A 15,739-nucleotide genomic window follows, 5' to 3' on the forward strand; every position below is an offset into this window, starting at 1 on the left:
TGTATACCTCTCTAAGAATAAGTGAGCACGAGTGAATGATCAAAAGGCTCTGTACTGTTTCCACAATCCCTGCGGGTCAGGGTTGTCATGTTCAGTGGTTGCCTGAAGCCATTCGCTCCCTGATAGGTTAGGGGGCCTTATGGTGGCACTGTGAGCTAGCTGGTCTCTAGGCCAACATATCCTGCGGGGGTGCCTGGAATCATCTAAACACCAAGTCCTTTGTTTATGTTGTCCAATAAATTAGCAAATCTTACTGATTAGTAGGAACTAGACTACAACTTTCTGCCACATGTCAGGTTTCAGTTTTGTTCAAATTCACTCAGATGGAATTAGCAACGATCCAACATGCACTATTTTTTACACAGTCTTTACAGTAATTCTGAGCATCTGTGTCTGTCTATCACTCTGGTTACTAACTGGCTGCCATCTGCATACACAGAGGGAATTTCATCCAAAAAGATTCAACCTATCACGCTAGGAGGGGTTGGACTGACCGCCAACCACTGCAGCATCCCGCAAGTCAAGGGTTGAGTATCTGACTCGAAGGTAAGTTGAGCATGAATGAGTAGAAAGGAATTATCGAAACCAGTCTAGGACAAGATGACTAACACCAACCGCAAGAAGATGGCATGAGAGACCACATTAACGGTCGACGGCGTATCAAATGGGACAAAAGCAGCCAGGCCTCCATCGTCCAGAGTAAATTTAAAATCGTTAAGGCCTAAACCCAATACTGCCTCAGTGGCATGTGTGAGCAGACCTAGGAAACTCATGTCTCTCAATAATTAAAGAGATTTGTGCATTTGCGCGCACTTTGCTTGTTAGGGGAAGAGAGAATATACCATTGTTCAGGTCTGGATGGAAAATGAGAAAGTCACTCTTCCCCAGTCGCCACCTAAAAACCGACAATTCACATCTAGGTTGAACGCTCTTACTTCTTTAGCCACCTGGTTAACAAATGTGCCCTCCACCGAAGGAAGGTGGTGTTGACTTTCTCTAGCAAAACACACAAGATGATGGACGGAATGTTGCACATTGGCAAAACATTCACCCCCAGTCACAGATCTGGGTTTAATCCATCGTTATTTTTCTCACCATGCCACCCCCGTTCAGACATGGCCATATGCAAATCAGTCTTGACCCCATCTTGTGTGTTTTGCTGTTCACCCTAGGTGGGAAGGGTATGCCCAGACGTGGGTCCCGTGCTCATTACGCCACTGGAATCAAGCAATCCTGGCTGATGACAGCTGATAGCCAGAAATCGGTCCTAGGATGCTTGATTCCGGTCCAGGGAAGACATGGCTTGGCAGTTCGGGCTGGACTGTTCCCATGAGGCACAGGGTCAAGACTGGTTTGCATATGGCAATGTCTGAACTGGGGTGGCGTGGTGAGCAAAATAACGATGGATTAAACCCAGATCTGTGACTGGGGGTGAATTTTTTGCCAATGTGCAACATTCCGTCCATCATCTTGTGTGTTTTGCTGTTGACTTTATCTAACCATCCCACTTGGGCTCTCTCTCTGTGACACCTTTTTTGTATCTCTGTCATAAATGCTTGAGTGTGTGACGTCTCTCTTGTGCCCTACAGTTTATAGAGCCCTTTGCATGACGTCACATAGCACCAGTAATGATCAAGCATAACTTTTAATTTAATCTTCCACAAAGAAAGTGGAGAAAATCTATTGAATAACTTCCCCGAGATATCCCCCAAAATAGCCGAAAACAATAGATTGGCCACTAATTTCGGGTCCCAGCGTAGCTATTCACTATAAGCGCCTCAACGCTTCGTAAGAGGTAGTTAGCAGCACTATACAAATGAAATTACAAAACAGTGGCAGACGGGTTCTTTATTCCAAATTATTACCCATTTTGTCATTCTATTTTCGTACGAAGCTTTTTAAAGCACAATGAAGCAAGCAATTACGACAGAAAACGAAAAATACTATATATTTTTTGCTTTTTTTATACAACTCACATAACAATCAAATAATGCGCCTAGAATAAGTTACACGCTATTTGGAGGGTTTAAGAAATCGCAGCCATCTGTGTGTACGTACCTCGATGACGCAGGGTAAATGTAGGATTCTCAGGGAGCAGTCAGGGGCATCATGGTGGTGGTTGCCTTGAATAGCTGGTGAATTTCTGCACGTCGTGCTGGGTGGATGGCTTCCTGGGACAGTCGGTGCCTATCTAGTTTCCCTGCAGACTGTTCCCGCTACGTCACTATGGTAACAAGCATCAACAATGCATGAGCCGCCTCCGGGAGACTGGCGGGCGCATCCTCCAACCAGGAACCTCGGGAAGTGGGCGGTGCCAAACTATGTTTTCCCCACCTCTGTGTGTTTTTGTGTGGGCGAAGAGAAGTATTGTGCCCAAACTGGCACGTAGGGTACCTGCGTATCGGACCTTCTAAGTGTTTAGCCATGCAACCCATTATCCTAGGTGGTTCAATTTTAGTTTGATTCCTGAATATGTGCACGGTTATACCAAGCCCAAATTGGATCAAATGAAGCTCACCGCATTAGGAGCAATGTCTGGTAGCTTGCAGTGATGTAGGGGTTGCTGAGAAAAGCTTGCAGAAGTGAGGAATGTGTGGAATATCACGGCATTGAAAGCAGTATCAGGTAGCTTGCAGTGGTGTAGGGGCAGTTAAGAGACGCTTGGAGAAGCGGGGAACGCGTGGAAGCTTGCTGCATTGGGAGCAGTGTCCGGGAGCTTGAGCTGGTGTAGGGACAGCTGAGGGAAGCTTGCAGACTCAACTCTGAGCTCCTTTAACCAGTGCTTTAACTGTTAAGTAGATGTACTATTATGTTCAGCTATGTTTTTATGTGCAAATATATATTGTCTTCCCAACATTTTCTTATGTACGGCACTGACACCCCAGGGGCTTATGTCTGTACTACAAAAGAAATAATAGATAAACTGACATGGCATTGAATAAATAGAGAAAATACACCTTAATTCATAAGGTACTGCAAGAAAGGGGGCCTGCAGTAGCGAGACATGAGATTTCTTCAATAGTCCACGTGGGAAGGGCTGATAGAGGGCACAGCTGATATCTATATATATAATGATAATAAAACACCACACACCTCTCTCGTCCTTACACCGCTTTCCCGTTCTGTCTGAGCTACACTGCCACTTCTCCAGCAGGCAGCGAATGAAGTGTAAAACCAGGGGGCCCATTTTCAAGGCAATAGTTTAAAAACAGAGCTTAAACTTGAAAGTCTGAGGCCTGCAGTTAAAACTATCTCCCAAGTGGATGACTGGAACCCAAGAGAAGGAGCCTGACGTAAACTGCTGCCACTTCCTTATATTCTAGAACACGCTTCGAAAAGGTACAGTCCACGTTTCTGGAGTTGGGCATTCAGTAAAATAGATATAGTAGCCTTGACGAGATTAACAAACTGAGCAGAGGCCATTTGTAAATGATCGGCTCGAGCTCTGCTGGAAACCTCTTATTTAACCCCTTCCGCGCTCATGACGAGCTGAGCTCGTCATGAGTTACGCCGCTCGCACGCTCATGACGAGCTCAGCTCGTAATGTAACGCGGCTTTTCGAAAAACGCAGCGTGAAAACCGCTAGCGCGCATGCGGTTAAGGTGATTACTAAAATGAATGGTTTCATTCCTGACAATATAGCGGACATTCCTCTGCAATGAAAATAAAACATTGGCAAAGCCAGAATGTCTGGCTTTAATGTGTTAACACATGGTAGCATTAATCAATGTCTATATTTGAATGTGTAAGCTTTTTCAAGCCAGACCTATTGGCTTTGCTGAAGATTTTAACATGAAAACATCGATGAGTAAGAAATATGGGTAATAGACAGATGGAGAAAACGATTGGAAAAGTCATACAAAGGAAAACAACAAGGGTATAACAATCTATGCACAGTCTGTGTGAAAGGCACAGTTGTTGAAAAAATAAAGGATAAAACAGACAAGGGAAAGCATGCACTGAATCCGGTCTAAAACATGAAACCAAAATGCTGTGATAAAAAAAAAGGGTTTATGTGTACACTGCATGCATGAGAGAACTTAATCTGTGATGATCCAGTGTACCCCTGAGTTATAAAATGTTCCCACATGCATTGCCATGCCACCACAGGAAACGGAAGGATGGATCAAGCAACCAATAGCATGAGGGGAGAGAGTCCTGCTGTTCCAGGTGGAGCCAAACCCCTATATGCGTTTTTAAACAATAACTCTTGCAGACATGTGTACTGTCCAGCCAAACCGAATTAGAGTAAGTCGAATTTCAGTAGTTCCTGGTTGTAGAACCTTAAGTTTATTGAAAGTAAATTGGCATTGTGGGTAAGAGTTTCCTGTCAATACATGATTGCTAGTAACATGGAATAAATAATATACAAAGTTGATTCCTCTATGTTCACACAATAGCCCCAAATATTTTAAATGTAGAAGTTCATCAATGTTGAAAAAAGGCCACTAGGTGACGTTAAATGCATATAAATAAACATTATCATGACTCCTTGCATTTTCTTTCTACAAAGACATTTGCATTTTGCACAAGTATTTTTTAATTGATAAGTTAAACATAACGAAAGTTTTGCATGCAGATATTTCCCTTTTCCTGAAGAAACTTCACAAACCAGAAGATTTTCAACATTCGTACGTGGCGACTGTGAAAGTAGTTAATGGCGTTCAGAACAAGCATCTATATCCACATGTGGCTGAACAGTTAGATACATTTGGAAATAACTAGACAAAGTGATCAATTTCTTTGGTGGTACCCTGTCATGTTTGTCGGTAGTCGTCTGCTCGGGCCCCTAACAGCAGGTCCTACCCCTACCATATTTACTGAACAGTCAAGGCTGATGTCACTTGCATTCAGTGGTCATCAGACATGGACAGTGTTTACACATTAGAGAGGCACGTGCGGACATCCCAGCCAATATGCACTGGAATTCCGTACAGCACAGCACGATTGGTTGAGGTGTCAACAATTCTGCAATCCGATGACACAACGTTCTATCACATTAAAGGAACCAGGTAGAATAACATTAAAAGTGTGCTCAGTGTATAACAAGCGCGGCCACGCGGCTGTGAAAGTGAAAGCGATCGCGGCAAGTCTGACATTTACCTGCTCGCTCCCGCATCACTTTTCAAGCACTCGTGCTTGTGGTGGCATCCACCTTGCGGGAGTGAGCAGCGGCCATATGTTTGTAATTAACGTGGCCGCATCGCTGCTTGCTCCTGCAAGGAGGATGCTGCCACAAGCACGAGTGCTGTGCTTGAAAAGTGAAGACCGATGGATAAAGGCCCTCTTAGAGGTGAAACCCATGGACCAAGGTCCAGCCATTGTTGTCCGGGAAGAGCTGAGAGGACGAGCTGTGGCACTAAACATAGTGAGAGGCAAAGGACTGCAGCTGGTGAGAAAGATGAGAGCTACCAAATCCGATTTCTGAAACCAGTTAACTGAGGCCGCTCTGCAGCCAGAATAACAGCAGAGAAACACAAGAAACAAACCGAGCAGCAAACCTGAAAATATATAAACCAAGAGACAAGGCTCAGATGCCATCATGCAATAGGTGAGAGAGCCGCAATCTGCAGCCACTGTGACAAACGGGATGGCTAGAAAAGTCAGGCTCGGCAGGCAATTTGTTTGATGTAGCAACCTTTGTCAGAGACAAGACACCTAGATGCCAAGCTTTGAAGATATAGTGCCAAGAGGAGGCAGAGTCCACGCTCTACAGTTAAGGAGAAAGAGAGGGGCCTGAGACAGGTGGCGCTGAAATCTTTTGGGGGCATTTCTAACTTTACCTGCTGGTTCCTGTTTGACGCTGGTCATCCCGTTTGCCCTGCAGCCTTCACGCCGCCGCATACCATCTCTGCGGCCGCCGAGTGGAGGACTACACCCCCCAGGCTCCTCAGCGGCTGAAGCCTCCCACGACAATTCCCGCGCCCGGAGGCGCTTTAAATTGCGCTCACCCCCGGTGGAGCGGGTGGCGCTGAAATCTTTTGGGTGCATTTCTAACTTTACCTGCTGGTTCCTGTTTGACGCTGGTCGTCCCGTTTGCCCTGCAGCCTTACCGCCGCCACATACCATCTCTGCGGCTGCCGAGTGGAGGACTACGCTCCCCAGGCTCCTCAGCGGCTGAAGCCGCCCACGACAAGTCCCGCGCCTGGGGGCGCTTTAAATTGCGCTCACCCCCTGCGTCGCGGGAACGCACGCGGGACGCGCCGGGAGAAGCCCGGGACAAGGGCGGGACCGTCTGTGACCGTCCGGGGCCGGAAGAGGCCGGCTGGGCCACCCCTCTTGGACTTTGTTTACAGGTTCCTAATACCTTTTACGTTGAACGGCACGGACTAGTAAATAGTGTCTTTTAGACTAAAAAGCAATCATTTTACTGGGGTTTAATTTGTGTCTTATTAAGAGCTCGTTTTAAGTGCTGTTTTTATTTGTTTCTTAATGTGCTAATCTCTTTGGCGTATGGTGACATTGATATCTTGTTTTGGATATTTATTTATTCACTATTTTATTTCATTCACATTTAGTGCTGAATAATGGGGAAGAATATTCCTATTCAACCCGCCCCAATAGCAAAACAAAGGGTAGTTTCTAATCCACCGCTTCCTACTCTGACAGCTATAGAGAGAATGCTGCAGAAGACCATTGGGGCGGTTGCCTCTGCTATTGAAAGCACAGAAAGGCGTCTTTCACTTCCAGCTGGTACCCTTTCTCCCTTACCTGTTACAAATATTTCATTGTTTACCACTAACTCTCAGGATTCGATGTTAGCCCCATCTTTTATTGCTTTACCCGGGGTACATCCCACTTTACCAACAAACAAGATATCTCTTGGGGTGGCCCCTGCTTCCACCGAACCCTTTCCCTCTTTAACAAGGCTATCTGTGACCCCCACAATATTTACTAGTGATGTAACTCTCGATCCTCTTCCTCTGAATGAGGATTCTCCAGAAAAGATGGGGTGTGGCACACCCTTAAGCCCAATTTCTGTCTCTATCTTAACCGATAATAGTGACAGCCCGTGTGTCAGGACCAGAGGGCAGAAGGCAAGACGTAAATCAAAGCACGCCATTAAGGAAGGTCAAGCTGTAAAAAATGGTAAAGGGAACACTAGCAACAAACAAAGAAAGGTTGTTGAAAAGCCCAATGGGAAAAGAGGAAATAAGGTGAATAACCAGCCAGAAATTGTATTTCCATCAACTAGTGCTAGGGTCCCAATAGCAGAGGATTACTTCTGGGAAAGAATGGAGACCCTTTTAACAATGCTTTTAGAACCTATTTGCCTAAAGGTTAGGAATATTGAAACAGGGTTGACTAATATAAAGGGAAAGCTTGATATGAACCAGAAGCCATCCCACGACAAATTAATTTCTATACTACCCCAACCTACTGTTATTTGTTCGAATGTAAATCCCGATACTATTTTACCGGTCTCAGTAACTCAACTTCAAGATTAAACTAAAAATCCCAAGGTCAATGGTCGATTAGAGCATAAAAAACCAAGGGGGGATACTGGAACTAATACTCCTGGGTTATCTGTCTCAACCCCTGCAGTCTCCAATGTACCATCTAATCAAACTAGAAGAACTGAGGATAAAATTGAGACAAGTGTAATTTTAAATGTACCCATTCTAAACTTGCCCCCAGAAGCGAGACCATATACTGTGGTGTTAGCCAATGTTCCTCCATTACCCCCTAATACCTTTGAACATTGGTCGACTTTAAGGAATAAATCTATTCATTTTCGATCTACCAAGTTTGGGCTTAAAAACTATTTGTTTTCAGAATTTAAGATGGCCAGAAGAGTGAGCTAGTTGGGCACCTTAGATAAAACACTGAGGGGTGACTGTGTAATTCTATCATTCCGGTCACCACAATTGGTACGTACTTTAATCGAGAGAGGTTGTACTGGGACACTTGACCCAGACTTTGTTAACATTCTTCCCCTCAGTTATTTTTATTGTCCATCTCGACCAACTAGGTGTTTAGCTCCCCCCTGTCCACCTTTAAATCTTGATGGACTATTGGGTAGAAGATATGGTGTCCCAACATTTAATCCATTTGACACTCTTAGTGGCTTAGAAAACAATGACTGACTACAGGTAGACACCACTACTCTCAATCCTTTAGACGTAGAAGTTGACCCTATCCCCTATTTTGGTAACAGGGAAACTATAATGGCAGATGGGGGGGAAAGTCTTTAGTATAGTCCTGACTACGTCTGGGACTCCGGGACACATAGGGGGCTTCGTGACTATGGATGGGGGATTAGAGGTGGGAAGTGACCATAGGGTCTCTTCTTTACCAACTGGTTCCGCCTCTGCCGTCTCGGTTATCCCCCTGTTAGTCCCATCGGTGTGTAAAATTTCCTCTTGGAATATTGCCGGCATTAGATCTAAAATTGCCAAACCAATTTGGTGGGATTTCATTCAGACACAAGATATGCTCTGTTTTCAAGAAACCTGGAGTCTTGATTCGGTCCATTTAAACGGTTTTAGGACCTTTCACACTCCAGCTGTTGCCGTCTTACATGGAAGAGCAAAGGGTGGTTTGAGTATTTACTTGTCTAACAAATTGGACTTTGTAAGAGTAATTGAGCTTACTACAGACATTTATTTTCAATTTTTAGTACTTGTCCTTGCTTTTGATACCCCGATTGCTCTTGTTAACCTATATAACAATATTCCTTCTGGCGATGTACCTATTGTCTTAAGTAAATTGACTAAAGCACTGTTTTTACAGGAAGAAATTTATGGACATAAATTGATGATACTTTTGTTTGGGGATTTTAATTGTACTCTGTGTAGTATGGTGAAGGATAATAGGTGTGGTATGACACAGGAAGACGGCTTGGGCCATTTACATTTTAATCACTCCATTCTAGGGGAACAATTTAATAGTTTGTTAGCTAAATTCGATCTAGGATTTGCAAATAAATGTTGTGCTTTACCATCTGTGCCATCCCCAACATTTAACGGAAGGGGTTGCACTACAACCATCGATTATGCTATTGTTTCTAACAAATGTGGTGGTAGAATATATTCCTTTAACGTCTCTGACATTGCATTAAGTGACCACTTTCCGCTCTGTCTGGCCATCCAGCTGCCAACAACGTCCACTCTGATAAATCATAAAGAAAGGGACAGCGTGGACGTGAATCTAGCTATTGGTAGCGTTAATGGATATACGTTAAAATGGGCCATGGTGAACCAGGCAGAAATAATTAAATTAGTGGTTGGTAAATGTCTACATGAAATAATGACTTGTTTAAGGGTAGACTCTCCGCCTGAAATGCTCCTTGCTTCATTCTCGACCATTTCGAACGAAATGAAGTCCTCCCTTGGGAGACAATTTAAAAACCATAAGCAGTAGGGAGGTTGGTTCGATTCAAAGTGTACTAGGGCTTATGCTCTCCTAAAGAAGGAATTACATAAGAAACCTAGGTTTGTCGGGGAGGTTGGCAGACTTAGGAAGGAATATAAAATAGCAATAAAAGATAGGAAGAATACGCTGAGAGCTGAAGCCTGGGAAGCTCTGCATCTTGCTTCCACTAGGAATGATAGTGCGGGTTTTTGGAAACTTATTCGAACTCCCTTTCTTAGGGAAGAGGTTGGTCCGAAGTTGGAAATAGCAATTCCTGAATCTGATTGGATTAGGCACTTTTCTAGAGTGTATGAGGGCGAGGGACAAGTGGTATCTGTGACATCTCCCTCTGAATATCTCACCCCTAGAAACTTGTGTTTTACCCTGGAGGAAGTTGAAAAAGCCCTGTGTGTAAGCCAGGCTGGTAAGGCCCTGGGCCCAGATGGTGTCCCCATAGATATCTTTAAGACTACCCCTTCTCTGTGGGGCCCTCTTCTGGTCCAGGTGCTAAATGCCAGCTGTGTTGCAGACTTTCTGCCCACTTGGATGGAATCAGTAATAGTTCCTATTTATAAAAAGGGGGACAGACAAGATCCGGGTTGTTACAGGCCCATTTCCCTCTTAGATTCCTTTACCAAAATAGCGGGACGAATAATTCTGGACCAGCTTTTGGTGTGGGCAGAGGAAAGCTTTATTTTATCTGATCTCCAGTATGGCTTCCGCTCTGGTTTGGGGACAGTGGAACAGGGTTTAAACCTACTAATGCTGGTCGGGAAGTACAAAAGGGCCAAGAAGGGTAACCTGTTCTTGGACTTCGTTGACCTCTTGGCCGCATTTGACTGCGTGATCCACTCAAAACTATGGATCTTACTGGGACAACTTGGGGTTGAAGACAATATTATTTATTATCTTAAACGTTTTTATAGCGACGCTTCAACCCACGTTCGCTTTGACCTAAAGGGGGAACGCACCGACAAAATTCCAATTAGGAGTGGGGTCAGACAGGGCTGTGTCCTGGCCCCTTTCCTTTTTAATTTGTACATAAACGGATTGGAAAAAGCTCTGTGCAATCATAGTTTGGATCCCCCATACGTAGCCGGCCGCCCAATCCCAGCGCTTTTGTACGCTGACGACGTTGTTCTTTTGTCACGTACTCAAGTAGGATTACAGCGTGTGGTAGATAGCTTTTTCCACTTCATGAATGAGCTGGGTTTAAAAGTTAATACAACCAAAACTTTTACTATGTACTGCGGCAGGCACTGTAAACCTAAGCGGGCCATATTTATAGCAGGACAGAAGCTTGAATCTACCAAGCAGTTTTCCTATCTTGGGATACTCTTCACTCAGAGTGAGTCATGGTTGCAGTCTGTGTCAGCTAAAAAATGTGCGATCACTCAATCGACGGCCGCTCTCAAGACCTTCTCAAAGAAATTAGGCACTAGACCACCTGTAGAGCTAATTAAGATCTATAAAGCTAAATGTGTGGCTTGTGCTACCTATGGCAGTGGGGTATGAGAAGAGTGGCTCAATGGTTAGAGCAGGCAGACCTCGATGCAGAGCTCTGGCCAGGGACCAGGGTTCGATTCCCGTCTCGGCGGGTCTCGGGCTCATTAATTCCCCTGACCGGATAGTCTCGCCTCAGTGCCTGTTCTGATCATGGGTCCCACGCTGCAACTCTGGGCAATAGCTTGCTTAGTCTCCACAACGGCTCCCACAACGCGAGGGATGCCTGGTCTGCACCATGGAGGTGCCCAGGAGTGGACACTTCACAGGGAAAGCCAGGAAGGGTTCCCTTGCGGTATTTGTACAAGCGCCGGGAAACCCACTGTGGGTAGCTGTGCGCTATACAAGTACAAAAACATTTACATTTACATTTGCCGATCCCACGCCTATCCAGGTGGTGGAAAATTCCTTCTTAAAGTTTATCCTTGCGGTTACCAAAAGCACCCCCAATTACAATTGTCATGCAGAACTGGGTCTTGCTTTCATATCTGGTCTAATCAAGCTGGAGCCTGTACGACTATGGCACAGGCTATGGACACAAGAAGCAACACAGCTTAATAGAGATATTTTGACAGATATTCTAAAATTAGAGGGAGCCATGAGGATACCGTGGCTGAGCTATGTTTGTAACTTTTTAAAAGAAATTGGAAAAGTGGATTATTTTTAAAATCCTACTACTATCTCAGCTATCTCGCGTAAAGACTTGAAGAAGGAGGGTTTAACTTTCCTGGATTCTTTAAGAGTCACAACTGAGGTCTTAAAACCTTCTGTTCTGCAACATCAAATGATATTAACGACTTTTATTGTCTCGCTTTAGATTTGGTACTTTCCATAGATTGGTTAGTTTCCCTACAGTAAATAACTGGATGCACGATCTACCTCCCTGTGATGACATTTCACCTCAGAGTACTATTCATGTTTTTCTTTTCTGTAAATTTTATGATGTGTTAAGACATAATGTTTTACTACCATTCTTGAGAGAAATGGGCCACCGTCAATGTCGTGTGGCCATGCTTAATATTCAATGTCTTGACAATCATCTGTGTGTCGCAACAACTACATTATATTTGAAAAATGTGATGCGCAGTAGGAAAAGTATGATTACCTAAATGCACTTTAAAATTCATGATATTATGAACTTGAATCCCCTGCAATTGATGAACTTTTTGTACGCCAAAAATAAATTGTAAAATGTATTTTTTCTTAAAGATTTTAATGAACTGTTTTTATGTATACTTTTATGATTGCTTTCTAACAATCTAATTTATATTTGATTGATTGACAGGACTCAGTGCCCAGTGTAAAGGAGAGACACCCAGAGGCTAGGCTTGGCAGATCAATACCAGATTGCACACCTCAGAGATCCGGTGGTGTTGGTTTTCCTATTTTTACTGCCTGATAAGACAAAGAAATAGAAAACACGAAACTGAGAAATGAAGCGCGTTTCTGTGTTATATAGAAAAGGCGCATGCATACCACGCATCTTTTGTCAGGGGTATCAGCATATATCTTTACTCAGAGACAAGAATGGAAATATTTAAATCTTCTAGCTATTCACACAGACGTAGTGACAGTAAAAGTGACCACTGACAGGAGACTGGAAAAACAATTGGTAGTGACATGCAGTGAGTGATAGCAAATAGGGTAAAGGGTGTGAGAGAACTGTGATTAACAGGGTGAGCCGCGTACTTATTGCGGATAAAGGGAAAGGTGACCAATGATAGTAGGGAACAGCAACTGGGGAAAAAGATAATAGAAATGAGGTGTACAGTGATGGGAGAAATGGGCATTGATGGAAGACTGGAGACTGGCGTGAGAGGTAGTCTGTGACGCAAAGACTGGATGGTGATGGGAGAGGTACCAAAGGGAGCGAAGACGGGAGAGGTGGGCATTGACATCAGGTGAATAATGATGTGAGGCTAGCGCTAGGGACAGGTGAGAGAGACAGGATGAAAAGACCGGGCAGGCAAACTAGCTTATCTCCTAGAATGCTACATTAAATGTGGCACCAAATTTGATGAGAATATTTTTTTAAAAGGAGATAATATGGGGCAGCATGTATTGCAAGTTTTGCATAGTACAGTAATTACTGCCCACTAATCTATGGCCAGTCCTTAAGAGTTGGACACTGCACGGAGGTCTCAGTTGTAACTCAGTCACTGACAGGTGATGTGTGCATAAAATCACAAGGGGGCGAAACAGGAGAGTGGTTTGTGAGTTGCATTGAAAGGAGAAAGGGAGGGCAATGAGAACAGAGGAACACATAAACACATGCAAAGCATGGAAGGGTGCAATAAACACTACTATATATCTAGTACCCATATGCGTTCATATACACGTGTACTCGATTTAGTAAGATGTCTGCCTTCACCCTCCCACGCCAACCTACTTATATTGTACCTCTCAGTCTGAAGAGGACCGACTCAAAAGGAATTTGCAAATTTGGTGCAGCATAATAAAGTTTGAAGAACACTTTGAACTGTTTGAAAAGGACATATATGGTCGCAAACTCAGGGATGCTCGATTTTTTAAGTATGACGTAATATGTGTCTTGCGCAGCTGTTTATCAAAGGCACATGGTTTACTTATTAAAAAAAACACATCTTTGTCCTGTAATCCTCAGGATAGAATTAGAATGTACACTGGTATAGAGCAGACTGCAGAGCACTTCACTTTACAAATACGAGGAATCACTGCGGGGCCAGCCTCGGTGATACATAAATGCAACATTTCGCACAATCACGTTTTGTTTGTACACCTTCCAGGCAGGATCACAAACAAAAGCCGCAGTGCTGGCGTCGATTGCTGGGAAACTACTAGGAAGCCAAGTGGGTTAAATAAGAGAGTATTCGGAAGGCCTGCTTACTGTATTGCTATTCTGTGTATGAAGCGCAGCCCTGCATTCCAGTAGGGGTAAAGAGACATGTGTTTTCACACAATGTGACCTGCTTTTGCTTGCAGTCAGACAGCTCCTCTGTTGGTATGCAAGCTGTGCAGCGGGAACCCGGGGCAAGCAGCTACACGACCTCCAGACTGTGCGCCTTTGTTTACCTTTGGCGTACGGTAACTTGTGCTCTGTCAGAGAGTCGGATCCGCCTTCCCTCTGAATGGATAACTGTTCACAAAATCCTGAGAAAACCAAAATTAAAAATAGATTTGATTTCCCCCAGCATACTATAAACTGCTCCCGTTTGAGAAGCTCATTTGAGAGCGAAAACAGTGGCTGCTTTATAATCCCGGTTTCACATGTGAAATATACTGCACGGCCGTGAAAGTGAAAGCGATCGCGGCATGTCTGGATAGGGAGATGAGGTAGGGAGAAGGAGGTGAGCCGGCAAGTGGCGCGTGCGCGCTTAGGAGAGCAGTCTTCACTTTTCAAGCACTGCACTCATGCTTGTGGCGCACCCCTGCTCGCTCCCGCAAGGTGGATGCCGCCATAAGCACGAGTGCAGTGCTTGAAAATGGCCAGAGCGACAGCTGAAGGTCCTCCTATGCAGCGCATGTGCGCTGCGTAGGCGAGGCGCTACGTAGGCGAGGCGCTGCGTAGGCGAGACCTAAAAAATTATCAAGAAACCTATAAACCTATCAAACAGCCAGAACCAAACAAGCACTTGCAATGCAATCGGTCTCTCTCGCCTTTGGGACCTTATATGCAGTGCTTAAGTGGGATAAAAAAAACGGGTGGGGGGTCTCTCAAAGGGGCGTCACCAATGTAATTCAGGGTAAGGCTTAAAAACAAGTAAAACAAACTCTGTGATTAGCATTGCATGCCGCCTGACTTGTATTTTGCTGTTTCTGTCATTGCATCCAGATATTTGATACTCAATGCTGAGAACACGTAAGTGGTGTTCTTTGGCAATAACCAGCCACCAGCACTGGATCTGTGGTGGCTGGTGGAAATGGGCTCACTGCGCATTCCAGCAGGCACTGTTAAAAATACGGGAGTAAAGTGGGAGGCAGATCTCTCTTTTTCTGCCCAAATCCAGCAAATTTCAGCAAATTGAGAAATTTGCGGAACTTTTTACATCTGCTGCCGGAGAATTGCTGCCGGGTCATAGTCCAAGTCACTGTGACATCAGGGCTGGACTATACTAATGGCTTTTACTTGGGATTGCTAGCGTACCTAGTCAAGAGACTACAGATGGTACAGAATGCGACTGCGAGACTGATTAGACGTGTTCCATTTCGTCATCATATCTCTACGCATATCAAAGAACTGCACTGGTTGCGGTGGCAAAAATAATCAAGTTTAAGGCCTTAACCCTAGCATTCCCGTCAATCCATGGTAACTGCCCCAGTTACCTAAAACAACGGTTACGAACATATAGGCAAAATCGTTCACTGAGGTCTAATACTCAAAACTTGCTCTGCACCCCACGAGTTAGGAAAGTTCGGCTAGGCGGCAGATTCTTTGCGGTTGGGGTGTCCTAATTATGGAACTCTCTGCCTAACTAAATGTGACACATTGATTCTGAACCACAATTCAGGAAAGCGGCGAAAACATGGCTCTTCAGTTTAGACTAATCTCGTGGGTTTTGCTGTTTGTGCCACCTGTGCATGCCACCTGTTGCTATAGCACCGGGACACCTCCTTTGGAGGTAGCTGTTTGCGCTTTTACAAATGTCAGTATTATTATTATACAACAAAAAACATCATACCTGCAAGTCAGGACTATTGGCTATGTCAATGGGTTTTAGTTGCACAAGATAAATAAGCAGCAAATGTGGCTTGTATATAATATTGAAAAAGCTTCGACTTAAAGCCCTGGTGATACGACAACAATGTTGCTGCTCCTGAGTCTCAGAAAGAGAAGGGAAATCCAGAGAGAAAAGGACTCTCTTTAAAGAATTTCCCCTTCCCCTACAACGCTCACCTGCCATGA

General features: G+C 44.4%; 1 protein-coding gene across 4 annotated transcripts in view; it reads right to left on the reverse strand.

Moving 5' to 3' along the window:
- The window catches only part of TTC24 (tetratricopeptide repeat domain 24), a 188,595-nt gene that overhangs the window by 146,522 nt on the left and 26,334 nt on the right, over positions 1 to 15,739 (reverse strand). For 3 of the 4 annotated variants that reach the window (XM_078669637.1, XM_078669638.1, XM_078669635.1), the window contains exon 1: positions 2,059 to 2,427. The exons of the other annotated variant lie outside the window; for it this stretch is intronic. The gene's annotated coding sequence lies outside the window, so the exon portion shown is untranslated. Of the gene's footprint in view, positions 1 to 2,058; positions 2,428 to 15,739 lie in introns of those variants that run through there. 4 annotated transcript variants of the gene reach the window in all.

This window comes from Lissotriton helveticus, chromosome 12 (assembly GCF_964261635.1).
Source record: "Lissotriton helveticus chromosome 12, aLisHel1.1, whole genome shotgun sequence".
NCBI classification, from domain to species: Eukaryota; Metazoa; Chordata; class Amphibia; order Caudata; family Salamandridae; genus Lissotriton; species Lissotriton helveticus.